This window comes from Euprymna scolopes, chromosome 46, assembly GCF_053919585.1.
Source record: "Euprymna scolopes isolate OS-2025 chromosome 46, ASM5391958v1, whole genome shotgun sequence".
NCBI lineage: Eukaryota > Metazoa > Mollusca > Cephalopoda > Sepiida > Sepiolidae > Euprymna > Euprymna scolopes.
Window position 1 is genome coordinate 160,197,304 of NC_136527.1, and position 21,962 is coordinate 160,219,265.

Sequence of the window (21,962 nt, forward strand, 5' to 3'; positions counted from 1 at the left end):
GGCATAAAAATATAAAAGATTATAATGTCCAACGTTGAAATCACTTGGTAAGCTGGGATTTTACTGTTTTAAGCGATTACGTGTCAATACATAATTAAAAACGTGGTATCTGGTGAAAAAAAATGCAGCAGTTCTCGGATATTCATAAAATTTGATTTTCTTATTTTCAAAGAAATGTACATGTAGCATTTAGTGGATGTTATATATATATATATATATATATATATATATATATATATATAATGACCACATAGCCGAGAAAAATGCTACAAAGTCGTCAGACTAGATACAAAAATAGAACGCGTTTTTTTTAATTTTTGTTTTTATTAAAAACAGATGGTTTTTATTTAATCTCATTTTCACTTATCTTCCGGGCCTTGATAAGTGGTGATCAACTTGTAAAAAAAAAATCATAAAAAACCTAGACACCTCAAAAGCATGTGGACCCGATCTCATCCCAGCTGTGCTATAAAAAAAATGCTTCGCTGAGGTTGCTCCAGTTCTATCCAAATTTTACAACAAATGCCTCAACGAATCTTGCTTTCTTGCTTCTGTGGTATTAGTTTCCAGAATTTTGGCGAAAGAACTGATACAGTAAATTATTGCCCATTAGCCTTCTCCCGCTTTTCACCAAAATATTTTTATCTTTAATTAATCAAGCCATCACCGTACACAACTGCTAAACCTTTGACCGACAATCAATATGGATTTAGACTTCATTATATTCTCTGTAATTACATTGAGCTTCTTAAATAAGGATTTGTATATATATAATAAAGAAATATAAGTGAATAAAAATAATTCCATATATATATATATATTTATATATATATATATATATGTATATATATGTATATATATATGTAGAAATATATTTTCTTATGATATATACCAAACCTTATTTAAGAAGCTTAATATCATTACATAGTAATATAGTGAATAAATGACAAAAAATATAGTCCAAAATAATCTTATAATTTATTCCTTTAATTCAGTTGACACTTTGCAATTCTTGACAGCATCCGTTTCGTATCGCAAAATCAATCATTCAATTATTATATCAATCAGTGAATCTATTATGCCCCTAACTCGTCAGAAGAAATAGCAACAATCAATCCGCCAAAAAGAAATAAAGTGTGATTTGACATGAAGAGGAAGGGAGACTGCAAATCTTATCCTTCCCTTTTTAATTTTAAATGGGTTGTCCTGCTTTATCCGGATCTCTAAATGCATGAAAGCACGTCCCACAAAATCAGCATCAATTTTGAATTTTACCTGATAAACAACATTACCGCAGTTGAGATAAAGCACACTGACTTTGCGCAAAAGACAGGTTGTTCTAATAGAATATACCAAACCCAGGGAAGCAACCTAGAAACAAGTTATAACCATACTAACAATGTGTTTTTCAATAATATGCTTTTCCCAAAACGTAATTTGAAATAAACTATACATTATAAAGCATAATAATTTTGATGATTTGAAATCTTCATTTTTTTAATAAGATCTTCTGGATAAGCATTTTAATGAATATTTTCCTGATCCAATCTCTTTTCAGAGTAAAGTCTGCTAGGTGAATAACTCCTGGGAGCTCTATGAATCAATTTATGAATTAAACCAGGCTTTCGTTATTTGGGTAGAAAACGTTCACAAAAGTTTGTTTCATGTAAATGATAGCGACAGTCAAAGGAATGATCAAATCTCAGTTTGAAATTCTCATTCAAAGTAAAACGTATTAACGTGTCATAACGAATACCATGTAAACGGAGACAATTTTTATTCAAATAATTAAAACGTAAAAGAATGAATCAATTAAGAGTCTGGATGTTAATGAAAAATTTTACCATTTAAGATAACACAAACTGAATGCAAATATTAAAAAAATTGAATTTCATTTATTTTTTTATTCACAGATATTCATGGTTGAACAATTTTGCTGAAGTTGAACTGATCATTAGTTTTATAAACATTAACAGATGTATTTGGACTGATTATTATTTGTTCGAAACATTTACTGGTGAAAAGGTGTATTTGAACTGATCATTATTTTTCGAGACATTTACTGGTGAAAAGGTGTATTTGAATGATCATTATTTTTCGAGACATTTACTGGTGAAAAGATGTATTTGAACTGATCATTATTTTTCGAGACATTTACTGGTGAAAAGATGTATTCTTGTGAAATATGTGAATATTCTTGTTCTGATGAATCAGATTTAATAACACATACTAGAACTCACAGTGCAGAAAATTTATATTCTTGTGAAATATGTGAATATAATTGTTCTGATGAATCAAATTTAGTGACACATATGAAAACTCACAAAGAGAAAAATACATATTTATGCGATGTTTGTGATTATTCTAGTTCAGGAAAATCAGATTTAAAGTCACATATGAGATGTCACACTGACGAGAAAACATATTCTTGTGAAGTGTGTGAATATACTTTCTCTAGGAAATCAGATTTAATGGAGCATACTAAAACTCACAATGGCGAAAAATCATATACTTGTAATATGTGTGAATATTCCTTTTCGCGGAAATCAAAGTTAGTTATGCATATGAGAACACACAATAAAGAAAAACCACATTCTTGTAGAATGTGTGCATATTCTTGTTCTAAAAAATCAAATTTAGTGAGACATATGAAAACTCACAGCGGTGAAAAGCCATATTCTTGTAAAATATGTGATTATTCTTGTGCTCGAAAGTCAGATTTAATGAAACATATAAGAACTCACAGTGGTGAAAAGCCATATGCTTGTAAAATATGTGATTATTCTTTTACTCAACAGTCACATTTAGTGAGACATATGAGAACTCACAGTGGTGAAAAGCCATATTCTTGTAACATATGTGATTATTCTTTTACTCGAAAGTCACATTTAGTGAGACATATGAGAACTCACAGTGGTGAAAAGCCATATGCTTGTAAAATATGTGATTATTCTTGTTCTAATAAATCAAATTTAATGACACATATGAGAACTCACAGTGGTGAAAAGCCATATTCTTGTAAAATATGTGATTATTCTTTTACTTTAAAGTCACATTTAGTGAGACATATCAGAACTCACAGTGGTGAAAAGCCATATGCTTGTAAAATATGTGATTATTCTTGTTCTCAAAAATCAAATTTAATGACACATATGAGAACTCACAGTGGTGAAAAACCATATTCTTGTAAAATATGTGATTATTCTTGTGCTCATAAGTCACATTTAGTGAGACATATGAAAACTCACAGTGGTGAAAAGCCATATTCTTGTAAAATATGTGATTATTCTTGTTCTAATAAATCAAATTTAATGACACATATTAGAACTCACAGTGGGGAAAAGAAATAGTCTTGTATATCGTGAATATTCTATTTCTAAAAACTCAACCTTAGTGAGACATATGAGGACTTGCACTTCTACAAGTCGATCAAATCAAAAATAATTTTACGACATAAAGAATAAGAAAAACTTTTCCCAAAATAATTGAAAAAGGATCCACTCTACAATAAAACAACTAAGAGTAACACCATGGATAACTGGATAAATAAATTAAAAAAAAACATGAAAACTTTTTCCACAAATTGATTCAGCATTAAATTTAATGAAATAATTACATAAAAAATAACCAATTTAAACCCAACTCTTTGTTATCTAAGGAGATTTTTGCAGAAAAAACATTAATTTTACTTATTCAAAACCATATATGTGTAACATATGAAAAACGTATTAGTTTAACTTACTCAAAAAATATTAGTTTAGCATATTAAAACATATTAGCTTAACATATTCAGCACATATTAGTTTAGCATATGAAAAACATATAAGTTTAAGATATCCTAAGTATAATAGTTTAACTTACCCAAAAAATATTAGTTTAACATATTCCAAAAACATTTTTTTAAAATATGCTAAACTAATATACTTTTGGAATATGTTAAACTAATATACTTTTGGAATATGTTAAACTAATATGTTTTTGGAATATGTTAAACTAATATACTTTTGGAATATGGTAACCTAATATGATTTTTGGATATGTTAAAGTAATATGTTTTTGAATATACAAAAACATATTAGTTTAACATATTCCCAAAACATATTAGTTAAACATATCCCAAAATCATGCTGAAAAGAAGATCATTGCAATGATGTACGAGGAACACATAAAACCTTCATTTCCGAAATTTGTTAAAATATATAAAAACCGATAATATTTTTAAGTTATAGACATTTTTAGTAAAATCAACTTTCTTAATAAAGGATAATCTTAAAATACTTCCATACAAGAATACACTTCATCCGTACATACACACCGTCAAAAAGATTATGCAATAAGAAAGTCAAACAAATAATATCATAAAAATGTCTGCTGCGAACCAAAACAAAACAGTCAGCAAAAACACCAATTATTTCTATTACAGAAACTTGCAATTTATGCAAACCTACGCCAATAATTTCTATTAGAAAATCTAGACGTATATGACAACCAACACTAGTAAATTCTATTCACAAAACTGGACATATATGACAACCAACACCAATAATTTCTATTGCAAAAAAACTGGACGTATGTGACAAGCACCACCAATAATTTCAAGGTGCAAAAACTGGACGTATATGACAAGCAACACCAATAATTTCAAGATGCAAAAATCTGGATGCACATGACAAGCAACATCAATAATTTCAAGATGCAAAAAACTGGATGTATGTGACAAGCAACATCAATAATTTCTATTGCAAAAAACTGGACGCATATGACAAGCAACACCAATAATTTCAAGATGCAAAAAATTGGATGCACATGACAAGCAACATCAATAATTTCAAGATGCAAAAAACTGGATGCACATGACAAGCAACATCAATAATTTCAAGATGCAAAAAACTGGATGTATGTGACAAGCAACATCAATAATTTCTATTGCAAAAAACTGGACGTATATGACAAGCAACACCAATAATTTCAAAAGGCAAAAAACTGGACGTATATGACAAGCAACATCAATAATTTCAAGATGGAAAAAACTGGATGTATGTGACAAGCAACATCAATAATTTCTATTGCAAAAAACTGGACGTATATGACAAGCAACACCAATAATTTCAAGATGCAAAAAACTGGATGCACATGACAAGCAACACCAATAATTTCTATTGCAAAAAACTGGACGCATATTACAAGTAACACCAATAATTTCAAGATGCAAAAAACTGGACCTATATGACAAGCACCACCAATAATTTCAAGGTGCAAATACTGGACGCATATGACAAGCAACACCAGTAATTTCGAGATGCAAAAAACTGGACGCACATGACGAGCAACATCAATAATTTCTATTGCAAAAAATCTTTTTCTTTTTTTATTAGATTTTCAATTGTTTCTTTAATTTAATAAATTAACGGACGGCCAAGTTCACTTCTAACGATGCATTTATAAGGACATGTCGAATAGTATATAGTATATCCCGGACCATTTACTAAGCAAGGTTTCGGTGAGAAAATTGTTCCACTTCGCCTGGTATTGTCCTATAATTGCTCTTGTTGTACGCCTTCAACAATTCACAGTTAAATAAAGTCCTATTCATGGACTCGTCACTCTAATAATCCACCGAGCATGGTTGGCCCAACGAAATAAAACACGTTCAGCCCTTGTACATTTTTACCAATGTCTGACTTATTAAATGGTTCAAACATTTTATATACTTTTCATTCCCAATTTTTAATTAGATGTTAAACAGTTTCTTTTTCTTCATTAATTAAATAACAGATTGGAAATAAAATTATACATTTTTACCAACGTCTTACTGATATAAAATGTTTGAAGCCTTTAATATTTTTCATTCCCAATTTTAATTAGATTTTCAACTGTTTCTTTTATTTAATTAGCAGATTGGAAATAAATTATACATTTTTACCATTAAAACATTTTATATATTTTTCATTCCCTATTTTTAATTAGATTTTCAACTGTTTCTTTTCATTAATTAATTAACAGATTGGAAATAAAATTATACATTTTTACCAACGTCTGACTCATTAAATGGTTCAAACATTTTATATATTTTTCATTTCCAATTTTTAATTAGATGTTCAACTGTTTCTTTTCATTAATTAAATAACAGATTGGAAATAAAATTATACATTTTTACCAACGTCTTACTGATATAAAATGTTTGAAGCATTTAATATTTTTCATTCCCAATTTTTTACCATTAAAACATTTTATATATTTTTCATTCCCAATTTTTAATTTGATTTTCAACTGTTTATTTTCTTTAATTAACAGATTGGAAATAAAATTATTTCTTTAAATATATTTGTGTTCTTTTATTCATTCAAGATTGAAAGTCACAGATAAATAAACATTACATTTGAAAATTCAGTATAGAAATGATTATTAAAATTTCTCAGTTGTATCTTTGTGAAACATGAACAAGTTTATGACACGTGTAAAATGTGCAGATGTAAACTTTCTAAACCCGTAAACTGTATTTCGTTATTTTTATCAGATTATGATTTTACCATTCTATGTCCAGTATCAAGAGTTGTAATTCAATGCAAGTCAACCATTGTAAGCTTTCATTTCCGTACGGCAGAGGTAAACTTTGTATCTTAGGGGTTTTCACTTTCACGGTAAAGTCTAGAGTCCTCTGTTCAAGTCAGGGATTATGTAGTTCACACAGTGGCGTATCAAGGGCGGGGCGGGGATCGGTCGGCCCCAGGCGAGACGTTCAAGGGGGCAGCATTTTGAGAGGGTAAAACGAAAAAATAAAAATAAATGAAAGCTAACAAAAAATCTAAAATGAATCAGATTTTTTTACCGAAAAAGTTTGTAAAAACTCAGAACTTTTGGAGGTATCGAAAGCAGAAAAATGTGTCCCTATTTTATAAGCGGCCCATGTCAGGGGGCGCCGGATTTTGAGGGGGTAAAAATAGAAAATAGAAAAAATAAAGGCTAACAAAATATCTGAAATTTTATACTGAAAAGTTTTTTTTAAAAATCGGAACATTTGGACGTATTGGAATCGGAAACATGTTTACCTATTTTACGAACGGCACATACCAGGTGGCGGCAGTTTGTAAGGATAAAATAGAAAATTTTTAAAAAATACAAATAAATAAAAGCTAACAAACAAATTTGAAATTTTACGCCAAAAGGGTTGTAAAAAAATCGGAACTTTTTGAGGTATCGGAATCGAAAAAATGTCTCTAATTTTCGATTCAAAAATCGATTGTTTGACATTTATAATTTAATTCTTCTTTTTTACATGGTAGTCACCACTTATCAAGACCCGTAAGCCAGTTGGGGATAAAGGCTATTGCACATACCTTAATCAATGGGATAATATTGTATTAGTTGTTAGTAATGGAGATTTGATCAAATGTCTTACTTAAAGAGGCGGTTTATCAGGAATTTATTTATATTGGACTTGAAGACATCCAAGTTGTAGTCAGGTAGGAAACAGGCAAACGAAAGAGAGTTCTACAGGCGTGGACTTCTAAGAAAGAAACTTTGTTTATGGAATCTGCGTTTTGATTTAGGCAGAGATAAAGAGTGGGGAAACTATTTGACAGTGGTTTCAGGTGGACGGGTGTTTTTCGTGATAGATTGGCGTGGAAGGACCAGAGATTGGAGCTCAGACGAGCACCTGCTATGGAAGTAACGATAAAACAAAGACAGGCTCGTAACGCCCCTTCTGTGCGAGAGAGGTTGCAGGGAAGAGAAAGGGGCACTCCCACTAGGCTACGAAGTCTATTTTGTCAAGGTAGCATAAGCTGTTTTTAGCAGCTCCTAACCAGATGTGGCAGCAGATATCCATCCTTGGACTTACCTGGCTTTTATATAGATAGAGAATTGCATCAGGGGTGAGATATCTACTGGAGCGGTAAAAGGATTCCACCATTTTCCCAGCGAACTTGACAACAGACGATATACATGTTCCCTTTCAGATCAGGAGTAAAGGTCAATCCCAGAAGCTTGTCAGAACATAAAGCCTTCCCAAGACGAGAGCCATCCATTTCAATTGATGTCAGATGGGGCAGGGCGTTGATGATGTAAAGATAGGAGCTTGGTTTGTGATGCATTAAAAGTAGCCAGCCATCTATTCCCCCATTTTACCAGGCGCTCAAGATCAGAGTAGAGAGAATCAGAGAGAACTTTGTCATTTATGGCCTTTGATGTGTTGCCATAGATGGTCGTGTCGTCAGCATAGATGTCAACGAATGATTTAAGTATGTGTTTTGGGAGATCATTAATGTAGATCAGGAAGAGAGTTGGGCCTAGGATGGACCCCAGAAGGACTTCAGCATTAATACTGTGGGCTTCTGAAAGCAGTTGATCTATATGTACTTAGGCCATCTTATCACTCATGAGGAATACACCCCTCCAAAATACAGGCTATCATAGACATGCCTCTTCCCGAAAATAAAAAAAAGACATAATGATTTTTGGGACGAACAAATTACCTATATAAATTCATAGCGGAATATTTGGAGGTAACTACACCGCTAAGAAAACTCCTACACAACGATGCACTCTGGTAATTTGAAAAATCTCAAATAGAGGCTGTAGAGAAGTTAGAATATATAATAACAATTTTTTTAATTCTATGATCCTTCTAAAGAAATAAAAGTTACCACTAATGCTGGCAATGAAGTGCACGCAGTTCTACAAAAAAAACATAATGAAACATAGCTACCCGTATCATACGCATCACGATCGACAACTCCTGCTGAACAAAACTATTGTCCTATTGAATTGGAAATACTTAGCATAGTGTTCGCCTGTAACAAATTTCACCAATTCATCTATGGAATAACATTTTATATTGAAAACGATCATAAACCATTAAGGCAGATTAAAAAAAATCAATCACGAAAAACTCTCCGAGAATACAAAGATTTCTCATGGCACTCCAAAAATATGAATTTAAAGTGTTATATGTCCCAGGTCGAGAATCCGTAATTGCTGATGCATTATCGCGTGTATATATATGGGACAGCACACAAGAGATACCTGATATGTTGATGGACAAATATATCCACACGATTCTAAAACCCATCTCTTTAAGAAAAGAAGTCCTACAAAAGATCCATACGGGACACTTAGAAATAGAGAAATTCATTGCACGAGCAAAGGAAGTCATATATTGGATAAACGTAAATCATCAGATAACAGAAATGATAGGCACACATGCACACACTGTTTAAATCATAGAAACCAACAACCGTCAGAATCTCTAATGCACCATGAAATACCAGTAACACCATAAAATACCAGTAACACCATGAAATACTAGTAACACCATTAAATACCAGTAACACCATGAAATACCAGCGACAGACATTTTTTATTTATACAATAAAACATATGTAGTAATAATAGACTACACAACGAGATACTTTGATATCTACAAACCTGATGACTGTAAATCATGCACAGTGATTAAGAAAATAAAAACACTTTCGCAAACTTTCGTTTTCCACAAATTTTGATCAGCAACAATGGACCTGAGTTCGAATCATCAGAATTTAAAATAATTGTTTGCTAAAGATTGGGATTTCAAAAACATCACGACAAGTCCGAACTATTCATAATCCAATGGACTAGTATAAAGAAATAGACAAACTATAAAAAGGACAATAATAAAGTCATATGAAAGCAACCGAGACCCATATCTAGTAATGTTAGCACTTGTTCGAACATGTTTTCCCTTACATATACGCACGCACGTACGCACACACACACTCAGGCATATACACAGCCTCATACACACACCCACATTCATGCGTATACACACACCCGAGCTGTGACGTCACTTCCTTTTAAGTGAAAACCAGACATGCGCACCCAGAAGACTAACTCCAGTATAAAAGTCAACAAAACCTGGCGTGTGATGTTCACTATGACACTGCTTGGTAATGATCAGGTAGGCGTTTGACTATAGGATACTTTGAGTAAAAGTTAGCTATGATCACCCATTGACTTCTGTGGAGATCAAACATGTCTGTGCCAACTACGTCCCATGGCTTTGTTAGGATGTCATGTTGCATTAGCGGCTCTTGCATTTGGGAAGGCTGATGCTTTTGACAGATACTGCATGACTTTGTGAACTGTTCAATGTCTTTGTTTATGTTTACCCAGTGAACAGTGGCCTTGGAAAGGAGTTTTGTGTTCTCTTGTCCTAAATGAGAAGCATGTAGCTGTTCTAATATGTATTTTTCAAGTGTCTGGGGGATGACTATTTGTTGTCCTTTGAGGACAATTGAGAGCTGATCTCTTAGGCCCCAGAACACTCTAGTGTCAGTGGGCAGCTGCTAGATTGTCTCTGGCCATCTCGTGATGATGGTCTCTCTCAGTTGGTTAAGTAGGTGATCCGCTGCCGTATACTGTCTTAGCTGTTTGATGTAATTAGTGGAAAAACGAACTGTATCAACCCGGACATCAAGTTCCATAAGGGCCGCATTACAAGATGGTGGTAGGCGCGATAATCCATCAGCCAAGATGTTGTCAGATCCCTTGTTATATGTGAGCCTGAAGTTGTATCCTTGGAGTTTTATTAGCATTCTTTACAGACGTGCCGGGGCTGAGGTGAGCGGTTTGTCGATGATCACAGTGAGGGGTTTGTGGTTTGGAAATTGTGGCTATAAGGGTATGTGTGCAACCTCTGTGTGCCAAATACGATGGCCAGTAGCTCCAGTTCGATACATGCGTATCTCTGTTCTGTCTGTGTGAGGCTCTTGCTAGCATATGTGACAGGCGATAGATTGCCATCCTCATCTGGTTGTAGCAAAGCTGCACCGATTCCATGTAAACTCGAATCACAGTGCATGTATATCGGTTTTTAGGGTCAAAATAGTGGAGCAGGGACGTTTCGGATACTTCACTTTTTATCTTTTTGAAAGCTTCCTCATGGTGTGGTTCCCACTGGAAATCAGAGTCCTTGTGTAATAGGTCACGCAACACTGCTGTCTTGGAACTGAAGTCCTTGACAAAACGAGACAGGTATGTCATCATACCCAAGAATTGTTGTAGTTCCGTCTTGTTATGTGGTTCAGGCATTTTCTCTAGGTACAGGTACATTCGCCGGATCTGGTTTTAATTCGGTATGTGTGTACAGGTTTCCAAAAAAAGATATTTCACGGCATTTGATATTGCACTTCTACGAGTTCAAGATAAGGCCTTCTTCAGTAGCGACCTTCATGAAATGTCTTAGATTTTCGTCATGTTCCTGCTCTGTCGACCCATATATGGTGATATCGTCAGCTATACCACAAGCACCAGTGCATTTCTCGAGTAGTCTGTCCATCTCGAGTTGGTAGATGTCCTGACTGACACACAAACCGAATGGCAGTCGTTCAAAACAATACCTTCCAAATTGTGTTTGGAAAGTTGTTAGTGGCTGACTTTCAGGGTCGAGCTTTATAGACCAGCACCCAGACTTAGCGTCGAACTTTGAGAAGAATTTTGCTTCTGCAAATCGGTGTTTGAGTACCTCAACAGTTGGAATTTGGTGGTATGTCCTTCTCTGTGGGTCTATGTGGTATGGTACATTGGGGTTGACAACAAGCTTGTGAGTGTTCCGAAATTCACCAATACAGTCAAACCTCATAGGGTATAGATGTATTAGGTCACCTACATTATTGATGGGTTGGTGCTAGGCTGAGATGGCACAGTTCATTGTCACTACCCTAGGAGCCACTGATGTTTCTATGCCCAATATGGCTGCTCCTGGTACATCAACCACATAGAATTGGGTAAACAGCCATGTGGGGTTTTATACTTGCACCTAAAAGTTGTGGTGCCATAACAGTTTATCCTGGTATTGTTGTAAGCTGTTAACAGACATTGTGTTGAGGTACGTGATCCAGGCATTGGGTTTCCAGCTTCGTCTCTACTGCTAGGGCACATGTTGCGGAATATGCGGATAGGCAATGTATTTGCTTGTGTCCCTGAATCTACTTTCAGGTTGAAGGTATGAGTGCCTGGGTGGTCCCTTAGCTTAATGCTTAGATCAACAAATGCCTCATTTCGAGGATCTTTCATGTTTGCTGACTTTCCGCTGTTAATTGTGATGGAGCTAAAGGTGAGGTTCTCCATTGCCGTGCCTGTGTCAGTCATGGCTTGGTCATCGTGTTTAGCAACGCTGTTTATTTTCTTGCCAAACTCCCGTTGTTGGTTATGACTGTTATGCCAGGCCATCCTTGTTGTCTCTTGGTTTTCTGCTTCCCTGAGATGCAAACTGTATCCCAGTGACCAGTTTTGCCACATGTGTGGCATATATCATTTTGAGCAGGGCAGTGTTCTTTTTTTTTTTTTTTTTTTTTTTTACAAAGGCGTCACCACATTATCAAGGCCCAGAGGCCACTCAAGGATAAGGGTTAAAGAGTGTACAGTAGAAATTGGTCAATATAGTAATCATTAGTAATGAAAATTTGGTAAATTTAATAACTTATATGGAACGGCTCATCAAGAACTTATTTACTTTAGACTTGAACACAACCATATTGTAGTCAGCCGGAAAGCAGGAAAACGGAAGACAATTCCACAGGCGTGCAGTTCTAAGAAAGAAGCTTTGTTCATGGAATCTACGTTTAGGTTTAGGCACAGATAAAGAGTGGGGGAAATTATTGATAGTGTTTACAGCTAGACGAGTGTTTCTTGTGAAAGTTTGGCGAGGGGGGACCATAGATTGAAGCTCAGTTCAACACTTTCCATGAAAATAACGATACATCAGAGACAAACTCGCAACATCTCTTCTGTGAGATAGAGGTTGCAAGGAAGAGAAAAGGACATCTCCTACGAGGCTACGAAGTCTATTTTGAACTCTATCAAGGCAGGACAAGTCCTTTCTAGCAGCTCCTGCCCAGATGTGGCAACAGTATTCCATCCTTGGACGTACCTGGCTCTTATATAGGTAGAGAATAGCATCAGCAGTGAGATATCTACTGGATCGATAGAAAGATCCCACCATTTTTCCAGCGGCCTTGGCAACAGATTTGATATACGTGTTCCATTTAAGATCAGGAGTAATGGTCAAGCCCAGAAGCTTGTCAAAACATGAGGCCTCCTGAAGACGAGAGCCATTCATTTCAATTGATGACAAATGTGAATTAGAATGTTGATGATGTAAAGAGAGAAGCTTGGTTTTAGATGCATTAAAAGTAACCAGCCACTCCTTTCCCCATTGTACTACGTGCTCAAGATCAGAGGAGAGAGAATTGGAGAGAACTTGGTCGTTTACTGTCTTAGATGTGGTACCATAAATGGTAGTGTCGTCAGCATAAATGTCTACAAATGATGTAAGGATATGATTTGGAAGATCATTAATGTAGATCAGGAAAAGAGTTGGGCCCAGGATGGATCCCTGAGGGACACCGGCATTAATACTGTGAGCTTCTGATTTTTGCCCCTCAACTACTACTCTTATGAACCTATCAGAAAGAAATGATTTAATAATTGAGAAGACTTTTCCAGCTATACCATAGCTAGCGATCTTATGAAGTAAACCTTTATGCCATACCCTATCAAAGGCTTTAGATATGTCAAGAGCAATTGCCCTAGAAAGATTGCCACCGTCGAGAGATTTGCTAATCCTATGCGATATAACTGTAAGGACATCTGCTGTAGATCTAGCAGAACGGAAACCATATTGAGTGTCACTAAGAAGGTTATTTTTGTTGAGATGTTTGATTACTTCTGTATTTAACACAGATTCTAGCAACTTACTCATGACGCACAGGAGACTTATTGGCCTGTACTGAGAGGGGGATGAGCGATCACCTGAATTCTTAAATACAGGGCATACTGATGAGATTTTCCACGGAGATGGGAAACTATTCTCCTTAAGACAACGTTTAAACAGTTTTGTAAGTATGGGCGCCAATTCAGGTTGAAGTTTTTTGAGTACTATAATTGGAATACCGTCAGGGCCAGTTGCTTTACTCGAATCAAGGTTTTTGATTAGCTTCGCAACATCACATACAGATATACGTATATCACAGCGTGTTTTCTGATACAGGAGGAAATATTGGGGGTTGGCGGTCTTGGTCGCAAAGGGTAGAATTAGCTGCAAAGTTCTTGACAAAGAGTTTGGCTTTGTCTGATGCTGACGAGATTACCTCAGGTCCATTGATAATAGTTGGGATGGAGCACACGCTTCTGTTCAGGATTCTGTTTGCTATTTGCCAAAACTGGTGGGAACCAAGCCGCTGCTCAGCTACTTTGGACTTAACAGATTGAGCATACAACACTCTTGCGTTCCTTATTACTTTCTTACAATGGTTGCTGGCAGTCCTGAAAACGGCTTTAGTTTCCATACATCTATTACGTTTGAAGCAGTGAAAAAAGTGATTTCTGTGCGCAATGGCAGCAGCACATTCTGGAGAGAACCATGGCTGGCTGTTAGGTTTTTGCTGAAACTTTTTAGAGGGTATGAAATGGTCAATACCTACAATTAACCATTCAGTTAGGTCTAATAATATAGAGGACACATCCTTTTTAAACATGGAATGCAGAGGTAGATCAGATATAAATGTACGGAAGCTATCCCAGTCAGCCTTAGTGTATCGATATACTGTACGATGAAGAGGTACGTCTGGGGACTTATTACATTTCATTTTTATCTTGATTGATACAACAGAGTGGTCGGAAGATCCAAGAGGCGACAGAACAGAAACTGAACATAGTTCAGGGCAAGTTGTGAGAAAAAGGTCTAGTAGGCTCGCATACTGGCCGTCATTATCGGGCACACGGGTAGGTTCCTGAACAATCTGAGTGAGGTCATAGGCAATGGAGAAATCATGACAGAACCTCCCCTCATCATCGGTCTTGTTTGAGTGGGTCAACCATTCGACGTTGTGAACATTGAAGTCTCCACATATATGAATGTTAGCTGAAGGATAAGTAGAAAGGACTTGGTCAATTTTCTCAGATATGCTTTGAAAGATAGTAACTCCGCTGTTGTGGGGGCGATAGAGAGTAAATATAAATGCAGTAGTGTGAGCTAAAGCAACCCGGAAGCACATATAGGGTAAGTTAGGATCTTCCCTGGAGATGTCCCTCCCACATGGAAAGCTATCTTTAATATAGGCACATATTCCATGCCCATGGCGATCTTGGGGGTCAGTTTTAGAAGTTAAGTTAGAGTATCCTGTAATTGCAAACTCATCTAGGGAAATAGCCTGTCCAATGCCAGTTTCACTTAAAAATAAAAGGTCTGGTTTAGTCTCCTGTAATTGGGTTTCAACCTCTGGAAGGTTAGAACGTAGACCCCTGATGTTGGAGAAGGAGACATGGTAGTAGGGGTCTACGTTGGAAGTTGGAGAACCGGGTTTAATCGTGTATTTTTTCTTGAAACTTGTCATGATGAAATTTTGGAATTTGTGGACTAGGTCGACAGATTTACTTAGAGCAGGACAGAGAGGGGAAATTAAGAGAGAAAAAGAAACGAATAATTTTTTTTTATTTGTAGCTAATGATAAGGTAAAGCCGTAACAATTACCCACTAGTATGGCATCGAGAGGCCCCACCAGAAGCTACTGCATGGTCCAGAATCCATTCACCAAATGGCAATACAGCAGCCCCAGTACTTTGCACCTGCTGATAGGACGGCCTCCTTAGTGGTTAATCCAAGGTTCGGGTCCCTGACTATCAGGCGGATAACGTCAGCCCAGACAAAACGTTTACCTCCAGCACCCTTACTAGTGACATGGCTACAAGGATAGACATAGAACCAGAAAATTTCCGCCATCTCAGCAAACTGTTCGCAAAAATACTGCCAACCTCTGCCAAAACGGTGACTGCGTCCACAATTTTTGCAGGTTTGTCCACGTTTTCGGTCAATCCCTTGCCACTGGTGTGTACCACGGCTTATTGCGGCTATCTGTGGAGATTGTTGTAACTGGTGGAGTTGGTTGACATAAACTGCTAAATGTAAGAAAATGCGTAAGGAAAGTCCTTTAAAAGAAAAAAGAATTACTGCGCCCTCTGTAGATATATAAAGACAAATTCAAGATGGCGCCCGACCCCCTCTTCAACACGGTAAGTTCAGGAAAAGATGTTATAAATGTTGCAGCAATTCAATAACCATTATACACCGGTTCTGCACGGAATCCAACTAGCAAGGTGCCTAGACGGACGCGAACGGTTACTCAGACCGGACCCAACAACGGTAAAATATCCTCACACGGCACGAGAAGCAACAGCAACACGATTCCTCCACCAACTCAATCGTCGCTCTCCCCACGTCTTTTCCAACACAACACGCGGGCGCTTATCTCCTGGATGCACGTTACACTAAAGCCTCGTGTGAACGGGCTAATCTAACAGGTTCCTCGATTTTGTAACCTTTCGGTGTGTTTAGCAGGTCCTTTTGCAGTTCGGGTATTGGTGTGCTGGCAATTAGTAACTCGACGAGGTGTTCGTTTAATTCGTCGGCACTGAAATCACATTTCTTTGCCAACAATCGACATCTGTTGATGAAGATGTCTGTTGTTTCATTTGGTCTCTGCTGGTATGTTCCGAGTTCCAGTTTACAAACGCGGTAGTTTGTTGCTGGTTCTAGCTGCTCTAAAAATGCAATAAATATTATTTATGGATCGTTGCGATCATCATCCGACATCGACCAACTATTATACCGGCGTAAACCTTCTTCGCCGGTCGTTCCATTCGTTGTCGAAATAGTTTGAATGATTCGGCAATACGGCAATTCAAAAACTAGGGACTTGTAATGAAATTGTGGTCATTACGATAAGAAAGTGTGAAGAAAAAAGGTACATACAACTTGTGTGGTGTGGGAGGTTAGAAAAAAATTTGTTCAGCGTTTAAGAGATTAAAAAAATCGTTTTTTTTGTTGCTTATTTACACGCTGTTTTACCTTTTTTAAATTGTCTGTAACGTTATAAGATTGTGTGTTGTATGATAATACCGCTTGCCACCATGTCATGCTGTGTTGTGCATGGATGTATAAGAAAAGATTGGAACACGTGTGTTTGGTTGGTAAGAAGGGAACGAAATAATGGCGCCCCGCTTTATCGATTAATTGCTATGCGCATGAGTGAGTGCATACAAAAGTTAGATCACGAAACCGGAACGAAAAAGTCTATATAAAAGTTACTGAAACGAAAGAGCAGCAAAGTGAACGAATCGAAAGCGCTTGTGATAGCAACAACTATTGAACTTTTATTGATATTTTTGATTTTGATATAAATATATATATATATATATATTTCTTCGTTACTATCTTGTCTTATTAAATCTTATTTCATACAATGATTGAATTATTCATACATTATATTAATCTAGAAAGTGTTTAAAATTCATTGCCTAAACACAATGGTTGTTGAAGAATGTTTTGGAAAGATGCTGCATTTCTTTACCATTCAATTTTCGAGATTCCACAACGGATATTTTGTCAGATTATACTTCCTTTGTCTTTACTTAAGCATCCACAAAGCAGTTGATCTATTCCACTATAGCTAGTGACAATTTGACAAGATTTCCAATTTGGACGAAAACAACGGAGATATTCATCAGTTATGATTGTATAAGCATGAAAGGTTGCTTCATTTTATCAGAATTTACTCCATTTACCTTTACACAAACCACATTAACAAAACGATATTCATTATAGTTTTGATTGTATCAATATAAAAGATATTCATCATAGCGATGATTGTATCAATATAAAAGATATTCATCATAGTTATTATTGTATCGATATAAAAGATATTCATTATAGTTATGATTGTATCAATATAAAAGATATTCATCATAGTTATGATTTTATCAAGATAAAAAATATTCATCATAGTTATTATTGTATCAAGATAAAAGATATTCATCATAGTTATTATTGTATCAATATAAAAGATATTCATCATAGTTATGATTGTACCAAGATAAAAGATATTCATCATAGTTATGATTGTATCGATATAAAAGATATTCATCATAGTTATGATTGTATCGATATAAAAGATATAGTTATGATTGTATCAATATAAAACAGTTATGATTGTATCGATATAAAAGATATTCATCATAGTTATGATTGTATCGATATAAAAGATATAGTTATGATTGTATCAATATAAAACAGTTATGATTGTATCAATATAAAACATATTCATCATAGTGATGATTGTATCAATATAAGATATTCATCACAGTAATGATTGTATCAATATAAAAGATATTAATCGTAGTTATGATTGTATTAATATAAAAGCCAAATCGCTAAATAAGTTTTCTTAAACAGTCCAACTTCCATAACGATTAAAATTAAAAATATTTTAATACAAATAACTTAAAATATATGATAAAATACATGTTATTAATTTTTTCTTTGCAAATGTTCCTGCTTGAAAGCTTGTATTGAATATGAACGAGTCTATATTTTCCTTAATATTTCCTCCAGAGAAAATCATATTCGTGTTTGAAGACATAAACTGTCATCTGTGGCAAAACTATATTATATTTGTCAGAAGAAAATCGAAATATTTGTCATAAAAATATTGTTCTTCTTGTTTCTCAAAATAATAATTACTGAAAAATTCAAGGATACGGTATATGATAAACCACACTGAGGATTGGTGCGAAATTTATTGTTCTGATAAACCAAATCTAGAGATGCATATGAGTACTCACACTGGGGAAAAGCTATATTCTCGTGAACAACATCAATAATCAAGTTCAGAGAATCCAAATCTAGCGGTGAATGTGAGTACTTACACTGGAGAAAAGAAATGAGTACTCACACTGTGGATAATCAATATTCTCGTGAACAATGTCAATATTCACGTTCTGAGGAACCAAATCTAGTGATGGTTATGAGTACTCACACTGGAAAAATGCCATATTCTTGTGAACAATTTCAATATTCACGTTCGGAGGAACCAAATCTAGCGATGCATATGAGTACTCACACTGGAGAAATGCCATATTCTCGTGAACAATTTCAATATTCACGTTCTGAGGAACCAAATCTAGCGATGCATATGAGTACTCACACTGGAGAAATGCCATATTCTCCTGGACAATTTCAATATTCACGTTCTGAGGAACCAAATCTAGCGATCCATGTGAGTACTCACGCTGGAGAAATGCCATATAATCCTGGACAATGTCAATATTCACGTTCTGAAGAACCAAATCTAGCGATGCATATAAGTACTTACACTGGGGGAAAATCCATATTCTCGTGAACAATTTCAATATTCACGTTCTGAGGAACCAAATCTAGCGATGCATATGAGTACTCACACAGGAAAAATGCCATATTCTTCTGAACAATTTCAATATTCACGTTCTGAGGAAACAAATCTAGCGATGCATATGAGTACGCATACTGGAGAAGCATATGAGTACGCATACTGGAGATGCATATGAGTACGCATACTGGTTCAGCTCTGTTAAGGCCAAAATCATTTGTTACAGTCCCAAATGATTTTGGCCTTAACAGAGCTGAACGGGAAAAAATAACAAAATATCAGGACCTAAAAAATGATCTAAAAACGACATGGTCTCTGAAAGAAATAAACATTATACCGGTTGTGATAGGAGCAACTGGCTTAATAAAAAAGAATCTTCATAAATACTTAGAAGCAATCCCTGGAAGACCAAGGTGTAACGAGATACAAATAGCAGCCATAAAGGGAACAGCATCTATTCTTAAAAGAGCCCTCGGATATAAATTTAAACCATAACAGAATCAAGTGTTAGCTCCAGGAGGGAGCCCCTTGATCTCTTAATACTTACTGAAGTAAAATAAATAAAAAAAGGGAAAAGCCATATTATTGTGAAGTGTGTGGATATTCTTGTTCTGTAAAATCATCTTTAGTGAAACATATGAGAACTCATACTGGGGAAAAGCCACATTCTTGTGAAGTGTGTGGATATTCTTTTACTAATAAATCGAATTTAGTAATACATATGAGAACTCACATGGTCTCTGAAAGAAATAAACATTATACCGGTTGTGATAGGAGTGACTGGCTTAATAAAAAAGAATCTTCATAAATACTTAGAAGCAATCCCTGGAAGACCAAGCTGTAACGAAATACAAATAGCAGCCATAAAGGGAACAACATCTATTCTTAAAAGAGCCCTCGGATATAAATTTAAATCATAACAGAATCAAGTGTTAGCTCCAGGAGGGAGCCCCTTGATCTCTTAATACTTACTGAAGTAACATAAATAAAAAAAGTGAGAAGATCCATATTCGCCTGGACAATTTCAATATTCACGTTCTGAGAAACAAAATCTAGCGATACATACGAGTACTCAAACTCGAGCTAAGCCATATTCTTGTAAAGAATGTCAATTTTCAAGTTCAAATAAATCAGACCTAAAGAGACACAGAAGAACTCACTCTCGAGTAAAATCATATTCTTGTGAACTATGTGATTATTCATATACACAGAAACAACATCTAACGTACCACATGAGATTTCACGTAAGGGGAAACCCATATTCTTGTGAAAAATGTGCATTTTCATGTTTTACTAAACAACATCTAACACTACATAATGAGACACCATAAAATGTGAAAACCATATTCATGTGAACAATATTAAAATTCTCGTAAACAAAATCTTTCTATACATTTCAGAACTCACACGTAGTAAACTTGTAAACAACGCGTAACTTATTGCTTTTATACATCATATTTACTGAAACATAAAAATTTATTCTGAAAAAAAATGCTTACTGGAAATAACTGAAATGCTTATTTGGCATCCAGTCTCTCTTTATAGGGGGTTGATGGGACCTGCAACGAAGATACTTGCATCATAAAGTCAGCTATTAATCAAATACTCGTTAATTATAACCATGATATTATTCGTGAATTGACTCCCCTATACGTCACTTATCATCAACAGCTAATAATGTAAAACTATTACACCATCACCCGCTCGTTCTTGCTCGTTACTATCAATGAAAAGGCTACTGCCATAGCTGGAAATGTAGGGAAGAGATCCGTTATGAAATGTCAAACTACAAGAATTGCAACGACAGAAATAAAGAGTTACTGTTGCTATTCCGGGTTGTAGCATACAACACACTCCCTCTGGAGCTTAACTAGATATCTTATGCTGCAGGACTTTAAATTATGTGTCTCTTAATTGCAAAAACAAAATTACATATTGAAAATGGAAGCTGCTGAATCGGCTGAATTTTTGTTTCAGATAAAACAATTTATCGCATCTTACAATGCTGAGACCGCTGGAGAAGATATCCTGCAGGCTCATTATCCTAAATTTATTTATTATATTTTAGAAGAGACGCAATTTCCACCTGTGGACGAAACTTCCTTAGGTTGACAACGCAGATGACACATAAGAACATACTATGTTTACGTCATTAGCAACTACGTTATCTAAGTGTAGACCGCAATTATATACACATTATTTCGTTATATTTAAAAATTACATTTAGTCCGTCGTCGTAACCTAAAGAGAAAGTAACTAAAATGTCATCCTCACTTTACCGACCACTCTTACGACACTATTCTACACCGAGTACTTTTATATTTTTACATACTTTTCTTGAGTGTTAACCGTCATTAACTGATTACACATTTCTAATACGCATACTCTTACCACTTAAATCCAACAAAAATAATGATTTCTCCGTCTTAAATATCCATCGCCGCTGATTGCATGAGAACTAATCATTCTACAATTCTGACATTCAGTTATTCCACCAAATAAACGAACACTAATCAACTATAAACACGCTGCCATTTTTTAAGATATTTTCAATGAACTAAAAACATGTATCACAAATAAACACTTTTTCCAATGAATTTAAAAAAAAAAAAATTCAATGAAGTTTTGTCAAAAAATTGTTTTACAAATTGTTTTGACAAGTTTTGTCAAGAAATTGTTTTACAAATGAATCCATTTCTTCATTGACTTTTTAAAGATGTTTTTTCAATGAATAAAAAAAAA